This window comes from Vanessa cardui, chromosome 22 (genome assembly GCF_905220365.1).
Source record: "Vanessa cardui chromosome 22, ilVanCard2.1, whole genome shotgun sequence".
NCBI classification, from domain to species: Eukaryota; Metazoa; Arthropoda; class Insecta; order Lepidoptera; family Nymphalidae; genus Vanessa; species Vanessa cardui.
Window position 1 is genome coordinate 10010033 of NC_061144.1, and position 7243 is coordinate 10017275.

Here is a 7243-nt window from a genome sequence, read left to right on the forward strand (position 1 = left end):
AAAAATACTGATATTAAAATATTGTTGATTTGATGAAGTAATAGAATATATAGCATTAAATGAGTGTCATTTTTTTATGATATTAGTAGGCGGACATGCGAATGTGCCATGAAATCTCATGGTAAGTGGTCACCACTGCCTATAGATAATGTGCTCTGTAATAAATAATAATCATTCCTTACATCACCAATGCGCCAAAAACCTTGAAACTGACGTCAGGCTTGTGTCAGCTCTTGCGCCCGTAGTTACACTAGCTCACTCACACCCCAAACCAGAACACAACGGTACTGATTACTGTTGTTTGGGCGGTAGAATGTCTGATAAGTGGGTGGTACCTACCGAAATGGGCGTATGCAAAGTCCAAGCAATTAATTAATTAATTTATTTATTTATCACACACTGACGTTGACGTACAACCAATATAAACGGACACAGCCGTTTGACGGCCTCCGTGGTCGAGTGGTGTGTACACCGGTTTTCATGGGTACGCCACTCCGAGGTCCCGGGTTTGATTCCCGGCCGAGTCGATGTAGATTATCATTAGTTTTCTATGTTATCTTGGTCCTGGGTGTTTGTGGTACCGTCCTTGCTTCTGATTTTATATAGCACAAGTGCTTTAGCTACTTACATTGGGATCAGAGTAATGTATGTGATGTTATCTCATATTTATTAATTTATATACGGACGAATCACGGGATCGTGTCAAAACGAAGGTTCAAATTCAATTGGAAGTCTAAGCATTTGCAGTCTGTACGCATTGATCCGTCTTCGCTTTACAGACACAATCCATGATGGAATTAATCAGCATTTCCACATCACAATAGAACGCTATTGACATCAGACGCACGGAATGCGATTATACGCATATTCTCTGCACTCTTCGAAAACTCATTTCGTCGATAAGCGGGTAGTTTAATCTCGCTATACAGATACGTTTTTCTTTAATCTTTAACTAGTTTATCGGTTAAGTGGCGGCACTTATCTGATCCTGTGGCTTCGTCGCGGCACGTTCCAGATAAAAGATAACGTCTTCAGTCATCAAGTGCGCTTGGTTTGTAAAGAAATAAGTTCTCACAGATAGCGGTGCGCTAAAAGTTCCTTTTTAATACATTTCAGTATTCAGATGAAAGTGTTTTGCTGTGTAACATTAAATTTTATTTAATAAATATAATTCGTTACAAAAATACTTTTTGAGGATTTTCTCTGTTTGATTGATGGTTGGATGGTTACACTCTTGTGTTGTGTGTTCACTCATATTTCAGATTGGATCATCATAATATAAGTAGGAGTCTTCACGCAGAGGGACTTGTTTATTTTTTTCGACTCAATTGAATTGAAGTATATGAGACACACATCGTCACTAAATGCCAACGAAATACCCACTTAAAAAACCAGAGGGATCTACTTTGTTTCTACGTCATGGGATCGCTTGAATATACCCTACATAAAGTGACCAATTTGGACTACCTGTGTGGGCTTCCACTCCTAATTGGGTTTTTGGGTACAGTTGAATTACTCTTCGTGACGTGAGGAGAAGGATTTCATAGCGCCAATTTCTTCTCCGGTCTACTTCTGAGACCACCTCAATTCAGCACTTCACGTTACACCTAGACAAGCGACTTGTGACAAGCCTTATAAACTGATAAAATTAAGTAACTATTATAATAGGATGTTATCATTTATTTTTTATCAAATTAAGTATTTAACATACTATTTAACATACATCATAAAAATTTTAGTAAACTTTCCGTTACACCAAATAAATGCACACACATTCAATTACACGTTTTCACGGACTATGTTAAAGCGATATTGGCTGAGTGGAAGAGTTTTCTAACAAGGCGGGAAGCGAGCAGCCTATCTGAGTGTTTTCCAAACTGTCACTGGGTAAATGTAGGCGAGATTCGAAAGGGTTGTACAAAATATATTTTACCATATATACTTTTAAGCACAGATATTGACAAAATAATATATGCACAAATTTAGGTAGGCATAACTGACTGCCGATGCCGCAATTCCTTGTGTCTGTGTAATTACTGTTTGGCGGTAGACTATGATTGGGTATTACCTATTCATTTCTACAAATGTTTACCACCAAGCAAAGTTATTGTAGATTTGTCAGTTAGTTGATTTGTTTGTAATGACTCATAATTCTTTGTACATTTTTCGTCTTCTCTAGGACGTATTATTTTGTTTTATCAACAGTTTCGATACGCTAGAATGTCTTATACGGTGTAAGTCGTTTTTTCTTGTTAATTAGGTACTTAGATTTTTAGAGGTACTGATAGCTTAATTTTTTTTTTGGTTAATCTAAAATTTCGGCGCAAAATTTCATTTTACAGCATTAAATTAGTTTGCAATTTTCTTTGTGATTCTATCCAATTGACTACTTAGCCTTATATATGATAAATATGAGTAATATGTGTTGTTATAGATTTAATTTTAATGATGTCAATTAATTTTACAAGTCAATAACAGCTTGGGCTTCCTGTGGGAAAATAAAACGAAAGATGCTTTTTAAAAATATTTGTATTTTGAAATATAAAAAAAGGAATCATTAGGTATGTATGTATATTTTCAGGAAAATAGAAGGTTAAAATACCTATAGAATGGAATCGTTGTAAAAAGTATGTATGTTTAGGTTAGTTCTGGCCTACAATAATTGTTAAACAATCAATCAGCGCCATCCCTGGTGCTGTCATTAGTGGCTGAAAGCTCCATCGACAGTTCACGCTAACGATGTTAAGAACCGTTTGCTGTTTCTAGATTAAATTCCCTGGACAAACACAACTTATCATTTTATCGATAAAAATCGGAATTCTTGAGTTAATTTTACCGTCACATATTCAAAATAATTATATTATAAATATTTTATTAAAAACTGATATTAAGTTTGTTTTATCCAATCCAATCCATCAGCCCATTTCCGTCCACTGCTGGACATAGGCCTCTTCAATTGCACGCCACTGAGATCGTTCTTGGGCTACTCGCATCCAGCTCCTGCCAGCCGTCTTGCGTAAGTCGTCACACCACCGTGCCCGAGGACGTCCTACACTACGTTTGCCGGGACGCGGCAAAGTTTGTTTTATATTTAATCTATATTAATATTATAAATGTGAAAGTAGCTCTGTCTGTCCGTTTGTCGTTCTTTCACAACCAAACCGCTGACCGTATTTTATGAAACTTGGTATGACGCAAACTTGAACTTCAAGAATAGGCTACTTTTTTGCGTGACAACCAACACCCTAAAATGCAAGCAAAGCCGCGGGCAACAATTAGTTCAAAAAGTGATGTCTATACCATTAGTACAAGGAACAAACTTAGCATTTGAACTACTGTTTCTCCACTACAAGCTTAGCCATTCTTTTGCGCACGCTTTTATAATAGTATCTCAAAAGACATTCGAAATTATTCAATGGTAAAGTAAAAAGTAACATGTCATTTGCCCTTAGCTTAAACCTCACTAAAGTAAGGTTTAAGAACAAGAAATCAAATAACTATTGGGGTCGTTTGGATATAATAAACTAGTTTTATATTCTAGAAGTTGCTTATATCCTTCTTTAGGGTTCAGCTTCGTTCACACCAAATTTCATCAATTCCGATTCAATAGTTCAGCAGAATTAGCCTAACAGACAGAAATACACTTTCACATTTGTACTATTTACATAGATAATCATTAAAACGAACTAATTAAACGTAGCGTTGTTAGAATAGCTATAATTATATGTGTCTACGTAAAGTTTTTTTCGTGGATCTTCCTGGTCTAAATATTTCATTAGGAACTGATGGTAAATTATCTCGATTTCTTGATTCAATTATAATTTTGATATATAGTAATTTCATATCGGTTATATTACCGAAAGGACTTTGATTACGAAAAATATGTGTAACTTTAAAAAAGTTACACATATTTTTCTACATATTATTTTTTTATAAAGTATTATGTAATATTTATTGTTTTTATTCTATATGCTAACATATCACAGCAAAAGACTTCCTGTGTTCTTTTTAAATTGACGATTTTTAAAGCCTTTTTGGGCGAACGATTTCATGAACTCGATTTCGAATTGGAATATTTCAACGTACAGATATTGCGGCCGGGACAAAAGTTATATTGTACGATCTAACGTTACTTCGATTGACTGTGGAATTGTGGATATTTCTAGTATTTCCTAAACAAATCCAATGTTACGAACACTGGAATATTTTTATAACTGTTCGTTCTACACGAGATGGAAATTTATTCTTAATATTATGGCGTGTTAGTTTTTTTTTTGGCGTGATAAGTTTGAAATTAGAATCTGGTTTAAAAAATGATTGTTAGATCATAGCCTGCCAGTAATTTTTTTTTTCGAATAATTTCGTTGTATAAAATTAAGAATGAGATTTTTTTAATTCAATTGCGTACCCCGTTTTTTTTGAAAAATTGTTTCAGTTATAAATGGGCAAGAATAACTACATATACGTGTTTTAAACATAAGACGTAAATATATTGTATGTATTGTGTACAAGTATTTATATTTTAGCTGCCATTGATAAATACAATATATATATGGAAGTAGAATACAGAATTGCTAAGAGATTAAAGAAAACTCAAACCCTTTTTTAAATTCTTAGATTATTGTATACATATTTAATAATGAAAATAATAATTATTAATAATTTTTAAATTATTGAATACAAGATTTATTTTTCTTTTATGTAAAATCGAAGTTATACCGTGTGGAGCCGTCTTTAAAATTCGCGACATAAGTTCATAGCGAGCGGTAAGTCCATATAGAATTGAAAACAACGTACGTGCCTCAGGCAAAATTCAATTCCTCAATCGACAACTTGTATACATCTCGTTATAAGCTGGGCCCTGATTCTGTATGCCACCGAAAACGCAAACGCGCTTGTAACGAGCTCGCGACGCGTTTTTGGCTAAAAACGGTATTCCGAATGCCACTGTCAAATCAAAAACTTTACCTAGGGTTGTTTAAATCGCGTCTTTAACTCGTTTTGAAATGTCAAAATTACACGCTTTCAATCTTCGTGTTTTGAAAACGTGGCTGTCATTTGTCATAAAAATTATAATAAATATTATGTTTTTAATGTGATTACTAAATTATTTTGTTGGTTTTTAGAGTTATATTTAGTTAAAAAAGTGTTCTGGTTCATATTACTCTACAAAAACATAAAGGTGAATAAAAAATTTTTCCATACGTATATGAGTATGAAAGACTTAAAAATCCCACATTCGCTTTAAAAATGAAGTGTGCATTAATTTGCGACATTTAACAATGCTCGCTAACAAATTTATAATCTAAATTGAGTGATTAAAAGAAGAATAATATCAAAACATTAAGAATCTTAAACAATATAAAATCCATACAAGAATGTTAAGATGAGACTAAAGAAGGCTTTCTACGTCAACAATGGGCAGTGTGTTAAACTATTTTTATAAGAGTTGGTGGTGATCGACAGAAAAAAGGAATACCAGAAACTTTGAAACAACTGTGTGAAAGTGAATAAATAATTTAACATTAAACTCATAAAAAGGTGACTAGTTTTACTAAAAAATATCTGTGTTTACTTAGCCACTACAGTTCTATCATAATAAAAGTAAATAAATCCTTAAAAAAAAAATTAATGTTTATAAGATATTGAGATAAAATTGTGTCATATTAAGACTCAAAATGTTATTATTTTTCAAACAATTATAATAGTCTTTTAGATGTAAATGATGAATGATAAAATGAGAAGAATATTTTAAATGTATACATAATTTAATATACATAAATAGAAATACTGTAAATTATTTATTTGAAGTAACTATAGAAATATTTTAAATAATCCATCAATTTAAATTTATGTAAAATCAGCCCGTGCAAATATTATGAAATAACAAGGATTGTGGTATATAGTCTTTTCCTTTACTTTTAAAGTAATAGTTTGGTAGCTCACTGTGCTAGCTAAATATGATTTTTAATAATATATTTTATAATTCTGCATTTCTAATATAATTATTTATTTTTTATGGTTTATTATCAGATAAATAATATTTTGATAGAAACATTATTATGCTAAATTTGAAAATAAAACATTCCTATATGTTACACTATGTCATTTTATAAATTTCAATATATTTGTGTTGTACATATTTTATGATTTTCTTTGCTTTCAAATTCATGTTTTAAATTTTGTAACTGTATTGATTAATTCCAATTTCACATTACCTATTTATCTAATTATTAACATATTGAGAAGTAATAAAATAATTCCAATAAGCTATTACTTTTATTTTACTTATGTATAAGATAAATATTTAAAACATATTAATGAAACAATCAGAAAAAATAAATTTGACTTTAAATATATTTATTTGCATAAGAATAATATTCATAAAACTAATTCTAATCTGATATAAACATCGAATATCCTTTTTTGAAATGATTTGGTACTTAATATTTCATAAACAATACTTGTAATATTTTTACATTACAAAGTAATCTTTCAGTTCTTTAGAAGTTACATAATTATTTAAAAATGCTTGATATAAAATAGCTTCCATTTTATTCTCATCCTCAGTTGATTTCAGACCAAGGCATGTGTAAGGTTGGCTTTGGACACTTAAGTATTCTGTAGTTGTTCTTCCCTTCTTCAACTTATCATCTAATGTTAGTGTGTCCAAGGAAAGCTTAGCAGGCACTGCCTAATCCTTTGATTACAGTCCTTATGCAGAAAAAATAGTGTTTAGTACCTAAAAGAAATGTGCTATATATTAAGGTTAGATTTAAGATAGGTACTTCAATAAATTGAATTCTAGGTATAATATCTCTTACCTTTATAGATAACTATATTACTGCTGCTATAATGCTGCTTTTAAACAATATACTGAAATATTTTCAGTTCGTATTTCAGTATAATATGGAAAACGAATTATTAATATTCAATACGTTAACGAAAGTCGAAAAGTTAAAGATGTGCCTCGAATCGACTGTGCATCCATTTCATGTCAATATCATATCGCTCCGATCAATTCGATCGTTTGCTATGACGAATTTAATGAAGATTTAAGAAAACATTTCTTTTAGTAAATAAATACAATTACTATGACATGTTTACGTTTAATTTGTCAATTATTGTTAACAATGACGTATGTCTTCTTTTCAATACGTTCCGAACAACTAACTTAAAAAAAATTTATTGCTTTAATTTTTTAAATATTTGTATTAATTCGAGTATATTACGTTTTTTTCGA

General features: G+C 31.2%; 1 long non-coding RNA gene across 1 annotated transcript; it reads left to right on the plus strand.

The window, feature by feature from the left end:
• Positions 1-4851: 4851 nt before the first annotated feature.
• Positions 4852-5187, plus strand: LOC124539428. The gene is made up of 2 exons (XR_006967024.1): positions 4852-4932; positions 5127-5187. It is a non-coding gene; the product is annotated as an uncharacterized LOC124539428 (long non-coding RNA).
• The last annotated feature ends 2056 nt before the right edge of the window (positions 5188-7243 follow it).